The sequence below is a fragment of the Typopeltis vanoorti genome, chromosome 12, assembly GCF_054136105.1.
Source record: "Typopeltis vanoorti isolate ZY-2024b chromosome 12, IOZ_Tvanoo_1.0, whole genome shotgun sequence".
In the NCBI taxonomy this organism is placed as follows: domain Eukaryota; kingdom Metazoa; phylum Arthropoda; class Arachnida; order Uropygi; family Thelyphonidae; genus Typopeltis; species Typopeltis vanoorti.
This window is the reverse complement of record NC_143560.1, coordinates 41,129,016-41,153,598: the sequence shown is the minus strand read 5'-3', so window position 1 is coordinate 41,153,598 and position 24,583 is coordinate 41,129,016. Positions and strand designations below refer to the sequence as shown.

The 24,583-nt window shown below is 36.6% G+C and overlaps 1 protein-coding gene across 4 annotated transcripts in view; it reads right to left on the bottom strand.

Moving 5' to 3' along the window:
* LOC150100731 (plexin-A2-like) overlaps positions 1 to 24,583 on the bottom strand; it is a 992,258-nt gene that overhangs the window by 837,699 nt on the left and 129,976 nt on the right. The gene's annotated exons all lie outside the window — the stretch shown is intronic.

The following is a 24,583-nucleotide window of genomic DNA, read 5'->3' as shown; positions in this document are numbered from 1 at the left end:
TTTATTATCATAAAATCACTAGAAGTATTCCAATCGATTTTTGCTACTCCGTGATACGATTTCAACAGATATACTGCACTTTATTTTTTTATGTAGCTCCCACCCACAAAAGGCTAATTGCAAACCTGTAGCACTGGTTTGCAAATAGAAGATCTAGTGTCTACATCTTCTCTATCACTTCCTCATCACCAAGGAATCCAGGAGACCAGATATGACCTTATTAATGCCTTATAAAGGGAAACAATAACCACCCCATCCCTGCTAGTCAGTGTGTTCTTCAACAACCATGTAATTTGATTTGCTGTTTGGGCCGCCTTTGCAATATGCGCTCTAAACATCAATTCCTGTTGACAATCGCATCTCCAAGTCTCTTGCATCAACTTTCTGCATTTCATTTCCATCAATATAGTCTACAACATCGTTTCCTCCAAAGTGTATCACTTTACACCTGGCCGCGTTAAACTGACATACATTTACCTTTGCCCATACTGTCATCCTATTGAAGTCATCTGTAGGATTCCCCATCAGCTTAATTTGTTATTGCTCTTCCCAATTTTGCACCATCAGCAAACAAGTGAATATTTCCCATCAAATCATTTCCTACATCATTTATGTATAAATTAAACACAGGATCAAGTACGGAGTCATACGATACACCACTAGTCACTTGCCTTCTTCTCGAACTTTGATCCAGGAGGGGGCAAGGATCTGTCCATCAGCCATCTTCTAATCCAAATCACCAACTTCGTATCCATTCCCATTTACTTCAGTTAAAGAAACAGTTACATGTGGAATCCTGTCGAATGCCTTTGCAAAGCCAGCAGTATTGCGGAGTAGGAATTTCTTTATCCACCTCCATTGTGACCTTATTGCAAAAAAGTAAATTACTAAGGCAAACCCACCTTTCACAAAACCATGCTGTCACTTATAAAGTATCATATTCTTGTCCATACAATCCTGAATTCTGTTATTTACCAGCTTTTCCAATATAGCTTATTAACCATCACTCCTGAGTGATGGATTTATATATCTATACTTTATTATTTATTTTATAGAAATTTATCATGATTCTTAATTTTTGTGAATGTGATAGACAAATAAGAAATGACACCTACTGACCAATCTGCACGTATTTCTATTCCAATGCACTTTCCCTCCTATGCTGTCAAAGACACAGAAAAGAGGAATGATAAGATTGAGGGAAGGGGAAATATTCCCTCCCGCGGGACGTTGAAGAAAAGGCGAAGTGCAAAGACAACCAGCGTTCACTATTTTACAGGATGTCAGATTTCATTACATGGTCTAAGAATGCATTTTTCAGCTTCTGTCACCTCGCTCAGGTGTGAAGATCCCATATTATTTGTGTATAGTACAAAAAAGGCTATGGCAATACTGTCACACATCTCACATGTAAATGAATAGTATATGAAAAATAAGAATGTGCCTCAAAAAAGAGAAGTTAAGCATTTCTATTTATCTGTTATTTAATGGTGAAGAGGATTCGCGATTTATTTTTAAAGTACGTTTTAAAGCACATATTGAAAAAAACGTTCTTTGTAGAATAAAACTAAATTTCGTCCCCCAGAAATACCAGAATATCCAAGTCATCATACAATATTCTGTTAAATGCCAATAAAAAGATTCTTGATTGAATAAACACATCCCCAAAAAGTTTAGATTCACTTCGAAAATAAATAAATAAATAATTAATTAAATTTCTATTACCCTTCAAAGAAAAGTTAAATCCAAAACTCCAAGAACAGCAAGCATAAAAAAAAAAAAAAAATGAAAGATGAAAAATGAAAAAAGGGCCGGCAAAGCATTTTTATTCAGCGTGTACATTATTGAGACATGGTAAACCCCCTGAAAACCAGTGTCCCATTGTCGGTAGTACGGTTGTGGGGCTGATGTGTTATCGCGGTCACGAATACTCAGTAAGCTGACAACAACGTGCATCGTTAGCGATAACGAGAAGCGGGAGGCAATTTTTCATTTGATATTTTGTGCAAACAAATTTGATAACTTCACGAACTTTAATACTTGAGAGAATTCCAGCCGCTACACCACTGGAATAAGATAATAAAAGGAAGAAATGGACCATTTTAAAGAAACTGCTCAAATTCTGTGCGAAACAGTAAGGGAAGAAAAACAAAGAATTTCAACTATGCGTTCTCCGAAACAAAGACAATTACGTTATCGCCACTATCCTTTTCCAGAAAATGTGCTGTCTTCTGCAACTAGAGGAATCACGCTTCTTTTTTCCTCTAACAATATCATGGAATTTCTTGAAGAAAAGATTCTACATACTTTGGTATGCTGTTCATAAATTAAACCACTGAGGCGAAATGCGCTTTTGGTGTCTTGTCTAATACAATATAAAACCTTATTAATTAAGAGATAAACAACGCGGATCAAGAACGCCGCAGTCAATGAAACACTTAACTTGAAAGGCGTTAACACTTGAAGAAAACATAAAGTGAAGTAAATTAAAAGTTCATTAACACTTCAGTATCAAGTGGGTTTGCAGGATCTACTTTACCAGGTTTGCGAGGCAAATAACTGAAACTTAGTTGAAACTTGTTCAAGTTAGTATATCAGTTTTACATATGTGAAAATGATGGATCCCAAAATGAAGTAATCACTAAGTAACTAATTCGGAGAAAGTCTTGGTTGGGTAACTGTGTATGGAAATCCTACATATATAACTTTCTACTTTTTCCTCAAGAAGAATAAAAATAACTTATTGAGTGAGTGGTCAGCTTCATCGTTAACATGATTTTGTATCATATGCAACTAATGTCTTAGAGATATCGAGCAACAATAGAAAGAATGACTGAAGAGGAAGAAAAAAAAATGTTCCGCTAGTTTCGCATTAAACTGTAAAATGATTATGGCTAGTCAATGCACGTATCCTGATCTATTTAGAGCAGAGTGTAGATATTATTGTGATCAGTTGTGATCAGGGCCGGCTCTACCGACGGTGAGAGCAGTGCATTTGCACAGGGCGACAAGTTTTTTGGGGGAGGCAAAATTGGCATAAACTATACGAAAAATAAGGGGGAAGGGGGAGCAAAATTCCTAGGGGAGACCCTGGTTGTGATAATCAATGGACAAGAAAATATCTGTAGAAAGAGCACGCAGCAGAAACTGAATGTTTGTGTGAAAGAGCAGAATGAATTATCATTAATAAACATAAATGCTCACGTCTGTACTGAGTCGATGTTCAGTGACCTGTTAATGGCACACTCCAAATGTGAAAACAGTATTCCATGGTTGAAGAGAGCCATGATCTGTATAGGGCTAATAATCGTTAGAAGATTAAGTAATGCCTGAGGCGAAAAGAAAACCTAACTTCTGATATGCTTATACCAAATACAATGAAGATTTTAGTTATGCAAGAGAAAACTCGTGTTATCTAGAGATATGGTTATTATTGTTATTCTCAAAAGTGAGAGTGGAAGAAAATGATTCCCTTTCTGGTTGGAAACGTTAGCAAGCTGATCCATGAGGGCATGTTATCGTTAAAGTTAAAAGTTATTTGCCGTAATTCAAAGAACAATTTAGAAAACAGAACTTATAGTTTCAAAATTGAGACTTTGCTGATTTCTATGGTGCAATGTACTGTCATTGTCAAACCTTTGCAGCCACCTGGAGGTAGTAGCTTGCATTCAGAAGAAAAGAGCAGGTAAAAGAATGAAGCTCTGAAGGACTCAGCATTAGTTACACACTTTAAGAATAAAGTGTTAGACTATTTATTTCAGTAGTAATCAATTAAAACCAAACCCTTTGAAAACTCAGACTGGCCTTTTCTACCTTAACAATAAGGAAGCTACAGATTTCTTGGGAAGACTCTATATTAGAGTCTTCCCAGCATTCCTGGAACCCAATCTACCTCAGTGTGACTCTCGAACGCACTCTTTCATATAAAACACACATAGAAAAAATAAAAGACAAACGTGAATGCAAGAAACAATATACTAAGAAAGCTTACTTCCTCCAAATGGGGGTGCAGACCCTAGCACACTGAGATCTTCTGCTTTGGTCCTTTGCTATTCTTCTGCTGAATATGCCTGCCCTGTATGGTCCAGATTCTGCTATGCTGAAAAACTTCACCCAGCATTGGATGAAATCTGCCGCTTAATTACAGGATGCCTAAAACCAACAACACTAAGGGACCTATATACTTTGGCTGGTATTGCACCCTCCCTTCACAATTCGAAGATCTGCATTCTCAGCTGACGAAAGAAGCAGACAAATGAATGATGAGCGCCATCCACTATTCGGCCAAACTACAGTGCCCCAACGACTAAGATCCCGACGTAGCTTCCTAGCAACCGTTGAAACACCTAAAAACTCTCCATAGATAAGACTTCAACAATGGTTTGCACTATACCCTGAGAATAATACTGGTATTCCAACAGCCGAACATCTTCCACGTAGTGCCAACTTGGACTGGAATACTTGGAAAACCCTCAACGGACTACGAACGACAGGACACTGCAAACAAAACCTCATTAAATGGGACTACCTCACTGGACCAGTGAGGTGGCCCCATTTGATGACATCTTGCACAAAAGAGGACCTTATATCCTGCACAGAAAGAGCAGTTAATTGCGCAAGGTTCCGGAGGAACATCTGACAATATTTTTTATAACTTATGTATAGTTTTTTCCTTCATATTTTACTTATTATTCCCTGTATAATTTACCTACTAAATTTAAGCTGTTCTCATTTGTAATGTCTCTTAATTTGTTGTAAATAATGCTGTACCAATTACTTACTACTATACCACTTATGTTTGGATACGAAATAAATAAGAATAAAGGTCCATGTGCCAGCACAGATGAGACCAGCGAGGAAGCTGAAAACTCACTTAAAATTTCCATGGCCCTTGTGTAATAGTGGGTGACATAACAAACCACAAGATCACCTGTTGATCGCTACGGACGGAATTCATACTGGCCATCGTTCATTATTTGGAAGCATTCCAACTGAAATTCTCTCTAATGGATTTCAATATTACTTTTAGAAAGAAACCGCAGTGACAGCAACAGAGCATCAATTTCATAGTAAAAATTTGTTACTCCACTCATGAGTATGGGGCAATTTTCGATATGTATGATAAATACCAACAGCAGAGAAGGGGGAAAGGAACACAAAACTGGAATTAGTTCTGGAAAATAAACCTCCCGAACAATTGGAGGACTGACATCACAACAAGGTTTTTTTTTTTTTTGTTTTTTTTCCATTCGAATTGGGCATGGTTCTGTTCTCTTTCTGGAGAAAAATCAAAGGAGAATTTGAGTGCCATGAGTTCGAAATAATAAGAGGACAACATTTATGCCCATGCAGAATTTTGTGGAAAAGTAATAGTCTGAACTGATTGGAATTATGAGAGAAGCAAATTAGCCTATGAGGATAGTGTATTATGTCCTTGTTTGCGTGTGTCATTTTGACTGGTTTGCTTGTTTCCTTGAGCTTGGATCTCCGACAGCTAATTCACCCAGTTCTTTCCGGAATGCTTTCACATATTTTTGAGAAACGAAAGAGGTTTCCTAAATTTAGTACTTTTAAAATCATCTTTAGTTATATTGTTAATTTCTTACAACCATTTCTAGCTTTAGTATAAACAGAAATGGAAGAAGGAAATTTCGATAATGCTAGTTGTATATTTAGTTTTATTTTTTCATTGAACATCTTCAGTCCACTCCTTGAAAATAACAAACGAGAATTCACAGTGGAAAGGCAAGTAAATATATCCATATCTATAAATTTCAGTGATAACAAATCACTGCATATTTATGGATAAAATCAGGAGACCGCTATTAATAATTTAACAAAAGAAACTAACGCAATAAAGATAATTAATTCTGGCATTCTTATAATGATAAACTACACTGTCAATGAGGTTAAAAGGATCATCAACAAGGAAGAGATCAAGTGTGTTTATGGAGTGATTAAGGTTTTGTGGCATTATGATAGGTGTGAGTGAACAATTTGTGTAGGTTCATTAGTGTTAACAAATACTTCAACATCTCTACTTACTGGATCAGTGCTCTTGGAAAAGGAAACCAGATGGTATTGTGAAGATTAAAATGTCTACGAATAAGAATTCAAGATTAGACAGTTGAACTGGAGAAAATAAAGATTTAAAGAAATGAAATCAGAATGTGGTGAATTAGGAGAGCGACAGAAAAGCACACGAATTTGATAGAGAACGTATCGAAGAAAATTCTGAAGATCGAAACAAAATACTTTAAACTGAATACTTGAGCAAGTATATGAATTAAACGAAACGTAACTTTGAGACGAAAAGAGTCGAAGAGTGTTACTAAAAAACTCCCTGGTTTATATTTGTGTGCGCCTTTATGTTGAACTCGTTTCCAGTTCATAGGGGTGAAAGAGATGCGGTGAGCAATACAACGAAGTATTAACATGAGCTTCAATAAAAGAAAAAAAAAAAAAAAGTCGTACAAGTCACACGTACGACTTGTAGAACCTTTATAGTTCGCCTACCGATTAGAGAACCTTCGACACTTCTGCGCATGTCCCAAAAAGGAGAATCCATTCCGATAATAGGGTAATCAATCCGTCTTCTGGGATGATTTTGTTTAGTATTACAGGTCGGAAAATTTAGCTTTTCTTTTACGAACATTACAGTTTTTAAAGTGTAACTATTTTGCTTGTATAACAGTTGAAAAAATGTACGTAGAGTATTAAGAAAATTTAAAAAAGGTATAGCATAAAACAAAAATTTAACGGAATTTATTTTTAAGAAAGCTATTTATAAAATAAAAATAATTATACAGAAAAACAGAAATTTTTTTCAAATGAACTTAAATATTCTAAACTTACAGTTGAGAGAACTGAGACACTTTAATGTTCTAAACCGATTAATTATTTATGACTTGTTGTGACTCTTTTAACAAGCCCATGCAAAAAAAAAAAAGAAAAAAATACCATTATCAAATCCTTTTAATATTCATAGTCATCTCAATCGGTGTTCGAATCGCCATCACTTTCACTTAAATTGATCACCAAAGGTTCGCATAATTCTTCGATAATTCCGTCTCTGTCCCAATACGTATTTTCCAATGGGGCGACATGAGAGCAATATTTTCTAGAGTTTTGAACCGTAACACTTTCAATCGCCTGTTCTGAAAGCTTAAAAAGTTTCGACATGTCAATATCCCCAGTTACGTTGCGATGGCGAATGAAACTTTTCACTTCTGCCCAAACATACTCAATAGCATTAATATCGCAATGATATGGTGGTAGCCTCAAAGCTAGAAATCCATGCTCTTTGAGCATCGTGTCGAATTTAAATAGTTTAGTTGTGGGCGAGTTTCTTTTGACCAAATTAAGCAATTCAATTTTTCGCATATCTGGGGAATGTTATTTGCAGAGAGCCAATCCATAAGAACTTGCTTCTAATTAGACCAATTTGGAACTTTGTTTAATCGAATAGAGTGATATGAATCATTATCAATTATAACAACAGCAATTTTAGGAAGGTTTGGAATCAGTTTTTCTTCTGCCCACTTTTCGAAGATCGTAGAATTCATTTGCCCATAATAATCTCCAGTAGTTGAATTGGCTTTGTATAGTAAGTTTGAATTCGGTAAAAAAAAAAAAAAAAAACATTTCTCCACGCGCACACAAAACTATTATGCGCCGCGAGGCATTTCTGGTTTGTAGAACTCCACATTCTTCTTTAGACTGCCAACATTTTCCATAAGTTAAATTACTATCAATCCAAGTTTCATCTAGATACGCAATCGGTCTTTTCTCCTCCCTGAAAGGTCTTATTGCTCTCAAATACTGCGTTCTAGATAAAACAATGTCAATTTGCTCCATGATAAGTTTCCTTTTATTCTGGGACTTTTTGAAACAAAGTCCGATTTCATGAAGTATTTTCCTTCAAGTTTCTCTTTTCCAAGGAAAATTAATTTTTTCTTTAAGCACAGGAATCAATTTCGGAACAGTTGGCACTTTTTTCTCAACCATGCAAAATTCGTAAATAGTTCTGCTTATAACGACTACATCAAAATCATTCAAAGCTACGTTTTCGATGGTTTTCTTTCTGTTTCTTTAGGAGATTTAAATTTTGGCTTACCTTCACCTTTTGATTCCCTACGAATTCTTTTAACAGTCGACCCCGATACGCCCGCAATTGCACTTGCACGTTTTATGACTTGAGAAAGGGGAACAAGGAGACTGTCTTTTAACGATTCTTTTTCGCAGAATGTCAGCACATTATTCAATATTCTTTTGCAAGAAAGAACTACTGAAACGTTTAACAACAGAACCTGTTGACTGTACTGGATCCATCATACAAATTAATAATAAAAAATAATGCAAAAAAGCGACAACAAAAATCAAGCTACTACTAGTACAGCGACAGAAAAGAAAGCATGTCATTTCGCATGTTGGCGTCCAATTCGTAAATCCTCCATTTCTTTCTCCCCTTCAACATGAATCGACTATTCTTGGCAAAACGTCAAGTGGAGACCTACAAAAGATGGGTGAACTATACTCTTCCTTTCTATGGTCAGAGTATTACTTCCATTCTTCTGATCCAAACACTTGCTCTGAGGTCACAGGAATTGTCACCTGCATGAGAAGGCACTCATTCCCCATTCCATTCAAAATTCCCGTGAACTTTTTAAGCCATGGTTTAATAAAAGGTGCCAAAGCAGTTGAAAAGAAATTCAGCAAGCCGACGGTGGCTTGAAACAAGAATCCTAGCTTCATACTTAGCTTTCGACATCAGGCTTATTAATTAATAATATGAATCATAATAGTGACGAAAGCGTACAGTTCTGCCTTAAATAATTATCTAAAGTTTTGAACCGCTTCTGTTTTTTTTTTTTATCATAAATCTTTTTTCCTGAACTCGGTTTGTTTTCAACCAAGTTAGTCTTCAATGTATTTTTTTTTCTTTTATTGAAGCTCATGTCAATACTTCGTTGTATCGCTCACCGCATCTCTTTCACACCTATGAACTGGAAACGAGTTCAACATAAAGGCGCACACAATACGTAATATTTAATATCTATACCAAATATAAACCAGGAAGTTTTGGTAGCAAGATATAAGTTGCCAATGGTGATTTAGTAAAAATAATAATAATATATATATATATTATAAAATCTCACATATGTTTCCGAGCGTTAAGACCAGCCACTATTATTGGTTATGCAGCTCTCTCTCCCCATTTTTTTTTTTTTTTATTTTTTTTCCTGAGAAAGTATAAAAGTATTTGCACCGGAGTTTATCTCGCACTTGTCCAGATGCGATAATATGGAACTATAGTGCTTCACTTAACAGCGAGTGTTATTCGAAGCACAATATTCTCAAAAAGTGAACGAACATATTTAATACAGTAAACAGGTTTGATGTGATATGTCGTTTACTTTCTGCGCCAAACATATATAGGCCCAGCTGTTACGTGGTTGAATTCGGAGTTGGCCCAAATAAACCCCTCCTCCATCCCAGCTGTTGATGAATTAACATCCCTGGCGTGGCATATTTTCGCAGTGTGTTGGCATGACGTCAGTACTTCACGTATTTGTGGGTAAACAGTTGAAGTTATAACCCAGCACTGTGCTTCGTTCGTGCACGGTTCACTGCATCAGATTACAAATCAAATTAGACTGCAGGAAACGTACAGTAGTTTCTCTAATCCCATTTGAGATAGAGAGGGGGAAGGGGGGAGGGGATGACTCCGCAATGTGTTTTTCCAACATTTCTTAGTAAGCTTTCCCTCCGTTAGAAAACTAATTTGCTAAGAAACGAATTTTTTCTTTTTTTTTTTAGATATGACTTTACCAATGAGCAGTGACGAACCAAATGATGATTATTATCCACTACCATTGTTGAAAGAAATTCACTAACATAAAACTCTCCGAGTGTTTCACTTAAACATAAGATGCTTGAATGTAAAAAGCCAACTTCGAAAAAGATCTATTTGTAAAATACAGCAGCATCTTTCAGGAGCGCTATCCCGAAAGTAACAATAATAAAAAGATTTAAAATGCAAAGAATATAGTTTTTTTTTCTCTCTCTCTTAGCAAATAGTTTTCTAGAGTAAAGTTAGTTTCTGAATAGATTGCTATGATGAAATGCTATTGAGGTAAATTTTATAAACACCAAAGAACAATTTAAAATAAGTTTTTCTTAGTAAGCTGCTATATCATTTTCTTTTAAACGGAAAAGAGTTCAACTAATGTGGAATCCTACGTAAAGAAAACCCCTACACAATTAACGCGCCCAAACTTTTTTCCCCAGGATTGGATTGTTTATTGCGAAAGCAACTAAAGTCAGAAGGGGTAGCCGTACAATGATAACCCAAGAGGCTCTTGGATCTGCTTTAGAGTGAAATGAAGTAATTTTTCTCATGGAACAATCAACCCACAACCACCGATATTAGACCGAGCCTCATCCCGCAATGGGTTGAAGAAGATCCATGTTCACAATGATCCCAGAGTAATGATGTGGAAGCAATTCATGTTGGCAGTATCACAGAATCTCGCTTATATCGGTGTTCATGGTATATCGAAAAAGCGTCCGTCGGATACACTGCCAATGTTGATCAGCGAAGTCGCTTCAAAGTCTATTTGTTTTTATTATTAGACGTTTTACGCCCCCCCCCCTTCCCTGTGAAGGCATATCAGGTTCAGCTGCGTACCAAAATAGTTCTCAAATATTAGATGAATTAAATGACAACTTCCGACAGGAGTGTACCAAGATTATTCCAGAAATTCTTCGCAATGCTCAGGTGTCACTCAGAGAGAGACGTGCAAGCAGCAAAATGCGCTGCTTGAATATTGAGTCTCAGGAATGGAGTCAGATGAAAATGCACATTATACTTGTTTCTCTATTAGTTTACTTGTTTCTCTATTAGTTTGGCTTTATCGGATACATTGTGTCATACCTGTCAAGCGAGTGTGTTCACAGAACGTTTTCTCGTTTCTGGAAGGAATATATCAGCTACAGAAAAAGAAAAAAAAAAAATACCGCTGCTATTGTTTTAGATGTTTTGCATGTAAAATGCTCTTGTGAATTCATCCTGTCCATTTGAATTCAAAAACCGCTTGCATCATGCAGAAACAGAGCGGCTGTGAAAAATTGACTAACAAGAGTCTGTGAGAGAGATCTCCTATTAGGCGGACTTCGATGTTAGAATATTGTTTCCACAAATGTGGAAACAATATTCTAACATCTGTAGGATTTGGAATTTATAGCGTGTAAGAAGTTGAGCAGGAGAGGTGTTGTTTTTTGAAAGAAAAAGAAGTTTTTGGAGGCTGAAGAGGATATGGATGAAATATATTTTTATGTTAGAATAAACTAGAAAAGTCAGCCCAACAAAGGAAACCTGATCTTGACGGGAAATCGGATCGTTATCAAAAGAGAGAATGAAGTATTCCGGGGTAATAAGACATAATTTCGATGCTGCGATTTTGACAGCATCGAAATTTATTAGATGATATTCACCAGATGAATGGTAAGGAGATCAGTGTTTAAGACATTGATTATGAAAGATCTTGAAGCAAGAATCATTTCAGTGCTAAACGATTTCTCCAATGAAGAGAAGGAAGCGAGAGTACTGTCATCAGCTAAACTATGAATATAATTTGAGTTAGAGAAGAGAGAATAAATACTCTACTATTCTCGGGTTAATTCTTTAAACAACCCTTCCCCAACGAGTAAAGGGACCCAAAATTTAGGTAGAAATATCTAAATAAACAAAAGTGCATTCATAGTAAACATGCAGAATATTTCACATCACTGCTTTTTTTTTTTCTTTTTGTGAAACGGTGTTTCCTGAAAAATGAAAGCATGCATAAAAAAAATCTAATACGGATAATTAAAAAAATATGTATAATTACATATATTATCATCCCTAAACTATGGAGAAAACTAACATTTTCATGGATACAGGTTTGCTAGGCAGTAAAGACATTTCATTTGCGGAAATATAATGTAGCATTTATAGCATTAAAGCCTTTATTATTTCCTAAAGTATGTTTCGTACTTGTGCAATTTCTTTAATTATCATGTGCAAGTGATTTTAAGAAAAATTTCCAAATACAAAATCCTTCCGAATCTTTCCATTCGGAAGGATTTTTATGAAATTATTAGCATACTAGAGATGTTAAACTTACAAAAGTTTAACATTTAGTATGCTAATATTTTCAACGGCGCAATGTTAATATGCGCTGCTGATTTCTTATAACTACAAAATGTATTGCTTGAAGCTTAGTTTAAAGAATATATGTAGCAGGGATGGATAGAAATAGCAAGTATGATGACTTTGGAGTTGAAGTATAGATTCATGATGACTAGCTGGATGCTTGTATTGAAATAGGGGTTAAAGAGAGTAGCAAAATTAGATATGCTATTTTCGCTAATTCCAATGAAGTGATCCAAAAACTATTCGAAATATGAGCAGAAACTAGACTATGCAACAAGAATGGAAAATTGTTTTGAATACAAGGCGAAAAGTAACTAACGAGCTATCCAGGGTAATAAGAAAATACGATTATCATTTTTCCTCCTTTTCGAAATCGAATTTTAGTTTTTATTTAATAAATTCGCATATTATGCGGGGCATGGATTGATAAAGAACGAAAACTTGAGATTTTGATTTCATTCAACTGGACATGCTATTTTTTCAAACTGCCTCGGCGCATTGTTGTATTGCGCCGAGGTTGTATAGATAGAAAACAATAATTCAAAACATAATGAGAGAGGGAAGGAAGGAAATCTCGTTGAGAATACTTTCTGCACAGCGATTTGTGCGAATACTGAGTAAAAGACTAAAGATAGAAATTTCCAGGTAGAAAGAGCAGATATTATGGAATTCATCTCACTATTATACTTCTAACACCAGATTAATAACTATAAGAGAAGTGACATCAAATGCATAATTAAACAGGATTATGAGTAAGAAAAAAAAGGATCGAGTGTGTTGGGAGGGCGAGTAAAATTAGCGCAGCTGAGGACATGTACTTTTTGGTATATTCCTGACAGATAATTGTCTCAGTATTTCTTCCAGCTGAGTTGGCGAAAACGGAGAAAAGGCAGCTAATTCAGGAAGTCAGACTGAAATCTAGATTTGACGAGGCTAATAGTTTTCTTATTCGGGGAATCAACATGAAGCAAATAAGATGAACAGAAATAATAGAGATAATTCACTTTAACAAATGTTAACCAAACGACACAAGGGAAGGGGATCCCTTCCCCATCCAAAAGTTTCGATTTTGAGAGTAAAAAAAAAAAAAAGCAACTTTACTAAAAATGCATACACGTTATCTTGTGTGAAAAAAAGAAAACTTGTGATGTGGATTTCTTTGAATTCTATTAAGCTTCAAAAATAAGTAAACGCATTTCTTATTACCCATGCATTTGTTTTTAACCTGTTGATAAAATTTACGAGACGAAGACTAGTGCGAAATGCATTCCTTAAAGAGCAGAATTACATCGTAAAAGATCATCCGTTTACGGTGGCGTGTACCATACCATATTATGCAGGCTTTCGAAATCAAATCAGACGAAATAGGGTGGTTAAGTCTTATTTCCATAATCTGCTATCTCTTTAATTGTGTGCATCCCATGGCTGGTTTGCCTAGGGAATGAAAAATCCATGTTTAAGGGAGAAAACCCTTCCACCTTATTATGACACTAGCGAACTCAACTTCAGCTAAAAATGTTCCAGAAAGATTCTTCTCGATCTAGACGAAATTCAAACCTAGATCTTCCCAACAAAGGCCATCGACGATACCGACTAAACAACGAAGATTCTATCTTATTCTACATATCGTAAGATATACAGAATCCAACCTACAAAAAGAATGTAAAGATATATTAGTAAGGTGGGAAAGGGTTAAATAATCCAGAAACTTTAGTGTAGAGACCAAAGGAGGAAATTTTTTCAACCCACATCAGGATTACAAAAATTGACAGCGCGGTGGGCTCACCAGGCAATGAAATTCATCTGCTTGTTATTCACAAACATCTTTACTCTCAGTGGGATTCGAATCCACAGATACCAATTGGTGAGCGGAGGCGTTATCTACTCTGTCAACTAGGACAATAATTACATACCTTTATTTTTTTAAACTGCAATTCAGTTCATGAAAAATCCTGTTTTAATCTAATACCGTGGAACTTATATGCTACTCAATAACAATGGTTAGTCACAAAGCACATTAACTATATTTTCAGATACACTAAGTATTCCTATTAGCTTACAAAGAAGCATACATATGGCGGGGTCAATAGTCCAGTAATTATATTAGCAAACTCCATCAAAGCCGACAGTGAAAGGAACAGCGGCTTTTGAACATGATTACAAAAATAACTTCCAACTGTGTGTGCCTCGCAACCACGTATCGTTCGCTCGGCATCCTATTCAAAAACGCTAATCAAACGCTTACATAGCACTTTTTTTCCCTTCTTTCTGAAGACGCCATTAAAGCGTATAGTTCGTCATATTCAGCATCGATTTCCGAACACGCAGAGCTTAGATACAAGATACTTCTGCAAATCACTCGAGTTCAAAGCCGGGCTGTTGTTGGATGTAGGTATAGATTTGTCTGTTTCGTTCCACTCTCCTGATGCCTCGCATGTTCTCTAGAGTATGGCTGATTTCCCATCAGTGTGCTGCAACAGCCGATTTCTCCCATTTTTTTCTTTCTCCGAACATATTAATCTTCGTTTCGATTCCGTGTTTATCGTCCATCGTGTTGTGTACATGCACAGCATCTTCTACACCGAAGCTTACACAAACATACAGAATGCTTTTTTGTTTGTTCCCCCCCCCCAGAATTACGTACTAGTAGAGAATAATCTCGTTGTTTATATATATATATATATATTAAAACATTTAAAATCTCTCAACTAGAATTTGCTTCATCTTTGTATCTTTCCTATTTCAATGTACACTATATTTATTAAATTTATTTACGAATCAGTCTCTTTAATATGATTTCTCAAGCGATTTCAAGGCGTAATATTCATATTCAGAGTTTCATATTCTCTAAACTTAACCGACCAATTGTTTGTCGTCCTCTCTATTTTCAACTCTAACTCTACTGTCAACTATTACCCTCAGATCTCAACCTTCTCCACTTCCTACAAGCCCGGCCTAATATTACTCAAATCTTCTGAAGTGCTATCATCTAAATTATCAAAGTACTGAAATTTCGCTTACGAGACACATCACTGGCATCTTTCCTACCAACGCTCCCTATTTACACATAAAATTCTTTATTCTCTATTCATCAGCAACTTTTTAATGCTTTTAACTTTCATATTATACACTTATGGACCGCTTTATTATAGATAATACCCATTTTACCAGCGTACCAAACTACAGTAAACCTTCTTATGAGCCACAATATGCTAGGACATCCACTCCATGTGAGTTTGGAACATATTACACAGAATTATACCAAAAACCCCAAACCCTACCTACTGATGAAATTACAAAGGCGCACAAAAAGGGTTACGTAACGTTCATACATGCTGACAGCCGAGTTACTGCTGTTGACGTAGCAATACAACATGCAGGAATGCAATAACAGTACCGGGTGATTATAAAATAACGTCAAGTGTTCAGAGCCCTCTAGCGAGTAATGCATTGGACGAAACACACTAATATTCGGTAGATGTACACAGTGGAACATGGGGATTCGATTTAACGAAAAAAAATAGTACCAAAAGTCGCCAACAGGGGAAATTTTGGCGCTATTTACCGAGTAAAATGCATTAATTTGCATTATCGCGTCTCTTGTGAGCGATCATACAACAAAAGGAAAGCCTGTGAGATTTCTTATCATTCGTAGACAAACTGCTTTTCGATGCCTCTTACCTTACGTGAGCGTGCTTTGTTAGTCAAAACTATTATCAACAGAACAATAATACCAGTGCTTGTCTTCGTGATTTTCGGCGTATGAAAAATTTACGAAAAGGACCGATTAGCGTAACAAACTTAGGAAAACTGATTCGGCGATTTGAAACTACTGGAACTCTAGCAGTGCAGGTAGGCAGGGGACGCAAACCAACCAATCACCAACAAGTTGAACAAGTTGCATCTGCTATTGTGGAACAGATGACGAATATGCAGGGTACCAGCAATGCACGACCAATATCCTGGCAACCAGATATCGCATACACAACGGTGTGGAAAATCCCACAACAGATGTTGAAGTTTTACCCCTATAAAATCAGTCATGTTCAAGAATTACGCCCTGGTGATGCGACCACACGAATCGACTTATCGTTGAGATTCTTAGGGCGCATGGAAGTGGATGATGCATGGCCGTGGCAGATTTTATGGAGCGACGAAGCACACTTTTATTTGAACGGCGATATTAACACACGCAATTGTCGCATTTGGGCTGCAACTAATCCGCACGTGTGTCTGAATATGCCTATCCACTTGCCCAAAGTCAGTGTGGTGCGGATTTACGGCATCTTTCATCATCGGTCCATACTTTTATGAGAAAAATCGCCAAAATGGACCAGTGACCTGTTCCGTCAATGCTAACAGGTATGCCAATATGCTACAGAACTTTGTGGTTCTACAACTGCAGCAAAGAGGATGTCTCGATTCGACCATCTTCATGCAGGATGGTGCACCACTCCACATCAGACTTCAGGTACAGCGTGTTTTGCGACAACATTTCTCTGACAGAAGAATCATTAGTCGTGCATTTCCCACCAATGGCCACCGAGATCGCCTGATCTCAATCCTTGCGACTTTTGGCTGTGGGGATTTCTTAAAACCATTGTGTATCAAAGACATGTACCCGATATTCCAACTTTGAAAGATCGAATAACGTTACACGTGAGACAAATCAATTCCGATATGTTGCGAGCCACTGTGGAAAATGTCGTGCACCGTATGCAGTTCCTGGAACATCAGAATGGTGGTCATATTGAACTTCATTTGTAATTAACAATAAACGTCATGAAATTGATGTGTGCTGTCTCTCATTTGCCATTTAGTCATTCATTAGTCACACCCTAGTAAAATTAATTTGGCAGCGCCAAAATTTCCCCTGTTGGCGACTTTTGGTACTTTTTTTTTCGTTAAATCGAATCCCCATGTTCCGCTGTGTACGTCTACCGAATATTGGTGTGTTTCGTCCAATACATTACTCGCTAGAGGGCTCTGAACACTTAACGTTATTTTATAATCACCCGGTATATCTCAAATAACTCTCATACACATGTGGAGTTCCAGAGTTCATGGGGGGGGGGGGGGGATTAGCATATCACAAAATAGCTGGAAAATAAAACTTCAGCATCACACTCAGCCTGCATTACAGCAAAAACAAAACAAAAACATAAATAAAAAGAAATCTAAATAAAATTTTGAAAGGGCCAACTGCCACAAAATTGGCTTCTGTTTCTAATGGATGCCACGACTTCTACTCTCCCATTTCCACCAACCAATATCGCATCCAGACGCTACAATTATAACCTCACCCAAAAGCAACGCTGATCTACTGGCATCATTATTTTCCTCCAATTCTTGTAATGATGATCAAGGCAAAGTATCCCCCACTCTAGCAGGAACTACTCACTCCATGCGAGCTCTAGTTTTTCCACCAAAAAGAAACCAGAAAAATCCTGAATTACTTGGTCATGAACAAGATATATTTTGTCACGATGGCATACCGCCGTTTGTGCTAAAAACTTGCTCTTAGAATTAACACATATCCCATATCACTCTTCAATCTTTCCTACTCGAATGGTATCTAGTCTACATCATGGAAGCAAGCCTAAATTCAGCCTGTTCCAGAGAAAGGTGATAAAAGCCAATGAACTACCATCCAATTGCTCCCACTTCCATTCTCTTAAAAAATATGGTGATCCACAACAGCCAACTTCTATATCACCTGGAGGTCCAATGGCTAATTAGTGACTAACCACATGGATTATGCCACTCTTGTCTCACAGCTGATCTAGCATTCAATATCCACCTTTGGACTCAAGCCATGGAAATTTTTGGTGAAAATCCTGTGGTTAATCTCAACATTTCTGCATCTTATCAGGTTTGCACAAAGATCTTCCCATCAAACTATCATCGTAGGGTAATACCTTCAACCTTATGTAACTAATTTGCCATCTTCTTCTCCAGTGGCTCACTATGTATCATGGAGATGGTTTCCTCTCCTTAGATTTACCCACCAATGCAGAAATAGACCATGACTCTGTATTCTGTCCCACTCTTTTTTTCCTGGACATAAATGACAAATGTTCTCACTGCCTTCAAATCCTATCCATGCGTATGCTGATGACAGTTCACTCCACTCTTCATTTGACAAATCTTGCAGTGCCTAGTCATTAATAACATATTTCCAAATATGTTATTATTTCCAAATAATTTGGAAATATAGAAACATATTTGGAAATATGTTTCTATCATAATCATCCTTTTTTCTTCCTATATACAGGGTGTTCGGGATAAATTTGACATATTTATAATTAATTATATTTTTCCGTAAGTTACATGTATTAACACACACTTCTCTTCATTTAAAAGTTTGGACCCTTCTTCATTCATATACAAGATGTCAGAAAGGATGGATAGCTGGAACCCACCTGAATCATGGAAGAGAATAACTTGTATCATGATGATTCGTGCCCGCCATCAAAATAAGGATATTACGACTGCTGCCCAATGCTCCCTGAATACAGTAAAAACAATCAGGCATGAACTAGAGACTTGCAATGGTGACTACGAGGATGTAGCAAGAAGAAAGATCCCTAGCAGATGATCTGATTGCGTTCGTACAGCAGAATTCCTCGCAAATCTGCAGGAACAGGTGTTGAAGAACCCTGGCATTGGAATTCGGGCTTTGTTCGTGGAGTTGCTAACTGTAGTCAAGCCCAGGATAACAAGGGTAGCCAATGGTAGGCCGTATGTATGGCAGCAGGATTCGGCCCCTTGCCACACCTCTGGGAAAAGTCAAAAATGGTTGTCTGAAAATTTCTACGACTTCACCAGTCCAAATGTTTGGCCTCCAAACTCCCCAGACCTTAACCCCATGGATTATTTTGTATGGGGCGCAGTTGAAAAAGACACCAATCGCACTTCCAGTAATACAAAAGCCCAGTTAATGGATAAAATTAAAACAGTTTTTGCGGCCCTTCCCAGGGAGACTGTAGCATCAGCTTGTTCGAGGTTCCGAAGCAGAATTGAAGCTGTGATCGATGCTAATGGTGGTTATTTTGAGTAAATCTTGTTGATAGTATTGTAATTAACTCTGCCTGTAATGTTTTTTTGTCAATTCATTAAATTTAATAGATACAAAGAAGATTTTCTTTTTCCTTACGAAACTGTCAAATTTATCCCGAACACCCTGTATATATATATATATATATATATATATATGTGTGTGTGTGTGTGTGTGTGTGTGTGTAGAAAGTATTTTACCTTGGGTATAATAAATGTTAAAAATACCAAGCAATTTTAAACCTGGTTTTACTCCATTTCCCAAGTAACATTTATTATACCCAAGGTAAAATACTTTCTACATTTATATCTCCTCCAGAGATTTTTATTTAATAAGGTTAAAACACCTTATGGCAACTTGTTCTGGTAAAATACGTATATAAGCTCTGAATTACTAAATCTTGGTATTTCTAGCCTAGCTCCCACTGATGAGACCTCAATAAAGGTCGAAACCTTTCTGGGTAGTGGCCCCCTTGCCTTTAATACAAAACATCATGCATCCCCTTCTTGGAGATGTGTTTTGGCATTAAGGGTAAATATTAAGATTAGTGATCAGAGCTTATGCCACCTTTACCACGAGTTACCTTGGTCTTGCACTACCTGTAGGATCAGCTAGACTTGCATCACTTGCAGGCGCAAACTTGACTTGTTTGTCTGTTTGCTTGGGAAATGAAGTAAAACCAGGTTTAAAATTGCTTGGTATTTTTAACATATATATACATATATATATATATATATATATATATATATATATATATATATATGGCTATCTAAATGACAGGCTTTAAAAACAGCTTTTGAAGCCTGTTTATTAAATAAAAGTACAATAAGCACTGCAATCTGCAAATCAAAAAAAAAAAGTATACTTAGCTTATGAAACTTAATTGACAATAAAAAGTAAGACTAGGAAAGACCTGAGTTCAAATCTCATCTAGAATGTGAAAATATTTACAAGGACAATTTCATCAAATGAGGATAAGCTAATCAGTTTCATATGAATGAAGCAAAATTTTTATCTCCCAAAAGACATACAATCAGCCTGATGAGAGAATATATATACATTTAACAGAAAGACAATGTAGATGGTTAAGTAGTAAAAAAATAAGCCAAAATCAAATATAAAAAAAAGATGGGCAAAAGCCAAAAAGGAAATCAGAAAGAGATATAGAGAAAGCTTGGAAAAATTTGTATCCTACCTAGAAAATGATACATACAAAATAATAATTATTATTATTATTATTGTTCCGGGCAACTCCAAGGAGTCGACAGACTTATCGAGGGAGGCCCTAACATCATGTCAAGAACAACTATTCGACATTCACACAGTATCTATCATACCTTGCCTTGAACTCATTCACGGTCATAGCACCCACAACAGACGCTGGAAGCTTATTCCATTCATTCACTACTCTCCAAGTAAAAAATCAAGCTCTAACACCCTTGTCAACCACGCTCTTGCCCAGTTTCCATGTATGGCCCCTAGCCCTCCCACCACCAGCCCTATTCTCAAAAATATCTTCTGGATTAATCTTATAGAAACCCTTCAGTAATTTGAATGTCTCAATCATATCACCCCTTTTCTGCCTATCAACCAATTTTTGCAACCCACAAATCTTCAATCTGTTCTCATAAGGTTCATTCCACAGACCTGCTATCATCTTGGTCACTCGTCTCTGGATCCTCTCCACTTCCTCCCCATCACGAAGAAACCCTGGTGCCCATAACTGGGCACAATAGTCCAGATGGGGTCTTATCAAGGCTCAATACAGAGGAACAACAACTTGTTTGTCTCTGCATGTTAAAGTATTTTTCAGAAGCCAAGTGATTTGGTGAGCTGTTTTAGTCACTTTTGCAATGTTCCCCCTAAACTTCAATTCCCTATCCACCAACACTCCCAAATCCCTGGCCTCATCAATCTACTGGAGTACGGTTCCACCAATGCAATATACTGCTGCTATTCTTTTCACCCCAAAGTGCAATAACCTTACACTTTGGCACATTAAATTGACATCCATTTTTCCTAGCACAGTCCTCCAAACTATCCAAATCATCCTGTAAAATTTTGACATCCTGTGCACTCATAATTGCTCTACCCAACTTTGCGTCATCAGCAAACAAGTGAACACTTCCTCTCAAATCCTTTCCTATATCATTGATGAACAATTTGAAAAGCAGTGGTCCAAGAACAGAGCCCTGTGGCACTCCACTAGTCACAAGCCGTCTTTTAGACTCAACTCCTGAATAAACCACTCTCTGGTATCTCTCCTTCAACCACCCTCCTATCCATCTCACCAACCCTATATCTATCCCCATCTGCTCCAGTTTACTGATTAGGGTTCTATGTGGTATCCTATCAAAAGCCTTGGCAAGGTCCAGTAGTATCACTGTAAACCCATTACCCCTATCCAGTTCAGCCGTCACTGTGTTATAAAACGTGAGCAAGCTACTGAGGCATAATCTACCCTTCACAAAACCATGTTGTCCCCCATACAATATCCCATTTTCATCTATCCAACCCTGTATTCTTTTCTTGACTAATTTCTCTAAGACCTTGACAATGATTCCTGATATGCTGATCGGCCAGTAATTTACAACAGCAGTCTTGGAACCACTTTTATGCAGTGGAACTATTTTCCCCTCTTTCCACCCCCTCGGGACTAACCCAGACCCGAGACTCAAATTAAACAAAATGGTCAAGGGTACTGACAATTCTTTAGCTGCTTCTCGTACAACATGAGCTGGTATACCATCCAATCCCACAGATGTATTGACATTGAGGTTATGCAATAGACTACTCACCTCCACTTCATTCACCACAATTCCCGTATAATCTACTGGTACATTCGTTTCTGCAATGTCACCACCTGGATGATATATTTTTGCAAAGTGCTCACTCAGTAACTCAACTATATCAACTGATTCAGTTGCCTCCCTACCATCGGCATTCTTTAAAATCATTCTGCCATGTACATTTTTCCTTTTACTTGCTACATATCTAAAAAACTGTTTAGGATTCTCTTTAGCCTGCAAGGCCAATGTTCTTTCGTAATCCTTTTTTGCTTTTCTTACCACACTCATTACCCTTCTAGCCTGCGCTTTATACCGTTCGTGTGCCTGCCGGTCACCTTTCTCCTAAAATTCCCTCCATAGTTGTTTCTTTTTTTGCAGCTCAAGCTTAATGGTGTTATTCATCCATTTAACCCCTAGTTGATTTATTATTCGGACTCTAGGTATACAGTCAGCCATTGCTTCATGCAAACACTTCTTAACTACCTCCCATGCACTATCGACTTCTAGTCCTTGCAGTTGTACATGCCATGGCACTGAACCAATCAAACTCCTAAGCTTGTCATACTTTCCAGCCCGATAATTCCACATGTACCTTGTCTTAATTGAAAATTCTACACCTTTAGCCTCCTCCCAAGTTAAGACCCTATGATCACTCTCACCGATTGGTGGCAATATGGTCATATTTGTTACAGCCAAATCCTCAGATGTAATTACTAGGTCAAGCACTCTCTGACCCTAGTATTTTCCATTACATGCTGTTGCAGATAGTTATCCCTTAATAACCGCATAAAATCCAATTCCTTCCACCCGTGTGTCCCTTCCTCACTTCAATCAATGCGACCATAGTTGAAATCTCCCATAATAATCACCCTCCTTCCACTCATTTCTTCTATTTGCTTGTGCATACTGTCACCACCATCTTTTCCATCACCTGGTCTATAGCAGCACCCAATTGTATATTTAGTCCTGCTAGCCACAATCTCACACCAAATGGCCTCAAATGTGCTCTTTTCTCCATCCTGCAATTCAACTTCTATTCTCCTTGGCTGCAGCTCATCAGCTATCATCAACAATTACTCCTCCCCCCATTTTATTTTCTCTGTCATTCCTGAACACACTATACCCATCACATTCAATCCCACTAGCTATATCATCTACAGTCAGCCATGTTTCACTAATACCAATAACCTGTGGTCTGGAAGTGCCAACCATGGCCAAAAACTTTTCCTTCTTGTTCCTAATACTCCTAGCATTAGTGTACATGAATTTAAGATCCCCATTAGCCCCAACCCTACCTTGATGCCTTATATGAACTATCCCACTCTGATTTGTTGTTCTTATTTGCTCGGACATATTATATTCATTCTTACATTCAACTGCATCCCTAAGGACTGTATATCTACTCCCCCCCCCTTAATAAATCTAGTTTCCCTGAATTTGCACATCCACTGTCTATAATAAGACCCACTGTCTCTCTAAAATAGTAAAGCATACAAATGCAGATATAAAGGAAAGTGCAATATAAATTACGAAGTAGGTTACGAAATATTTCTTAGATTACTTTAGAGATTTTTGGATAAATAACACTAACATAAAAAATATACTAAAAACTTACAAATCGATTTAAATGATGTAATAACAAAAAGAATTACAAGCCAGCTTAATTGGAATAAAAAATGGCAAAGCAGCATAAAAACACAGGACTGCAAAATATGTTAGAAAAAATATTTCCAAGATTATTTAAAATTTTAAATAAAATATATACAAAGCAAAACCTGCCAATTAGTGGAATTAATTTATTGAATACATGCTAAAAATATATAGTGGAAACATATTAGAATGCCAAAATGGATTTAGAAGAGGACAATGGATGCAGCATTTTGTTTTAAACTACTTATAGAGAAAAGAAGAGTATTTAATTAAGGAAACTCAACTTCTGTTTACAGATTATGAAAAAGCATTTGAAAATGTAAAAAGACATATACCGTTTGATATATTACAAAGAATAAATATACCTAATATTACAGGTAATACTGAAAAAATTATGATATAATAATCATTATTATTATTATACAATAAAATTATAATAAAACTAATATGTTTTCACTACACACACACAAATATAATGAAATAAATAAATAGAAAAATCTGAAAAACAATCTATAAACCAAGGTTGACAGCGATATCCTCTGTAACACTTTTTAATATATATATATATATATGAAAAAGTAATACAACTTAACACTTTAAATAACCCAGGTATAGAGATTTCCCATAATAATAAAATGATTACTTGTAGATGATCAGATAATAATATCAGATAATCTACAAAGAGCAATACATAATTTAAATATCATTGCAGAACAGTTTAGAATGAAAATATCTATCCATAAAACTAAAACAATGGCATTTTGTAGACAAATTCCGGTTACTTATCTTGGATGTAAAATATAAGAGAAAAGGACATAAAATTAATAACTTTAATATTTTGCAGGTTATATTCCTGATAAAAAGAAAACTCTTAATACTCTTAAGTGAGTG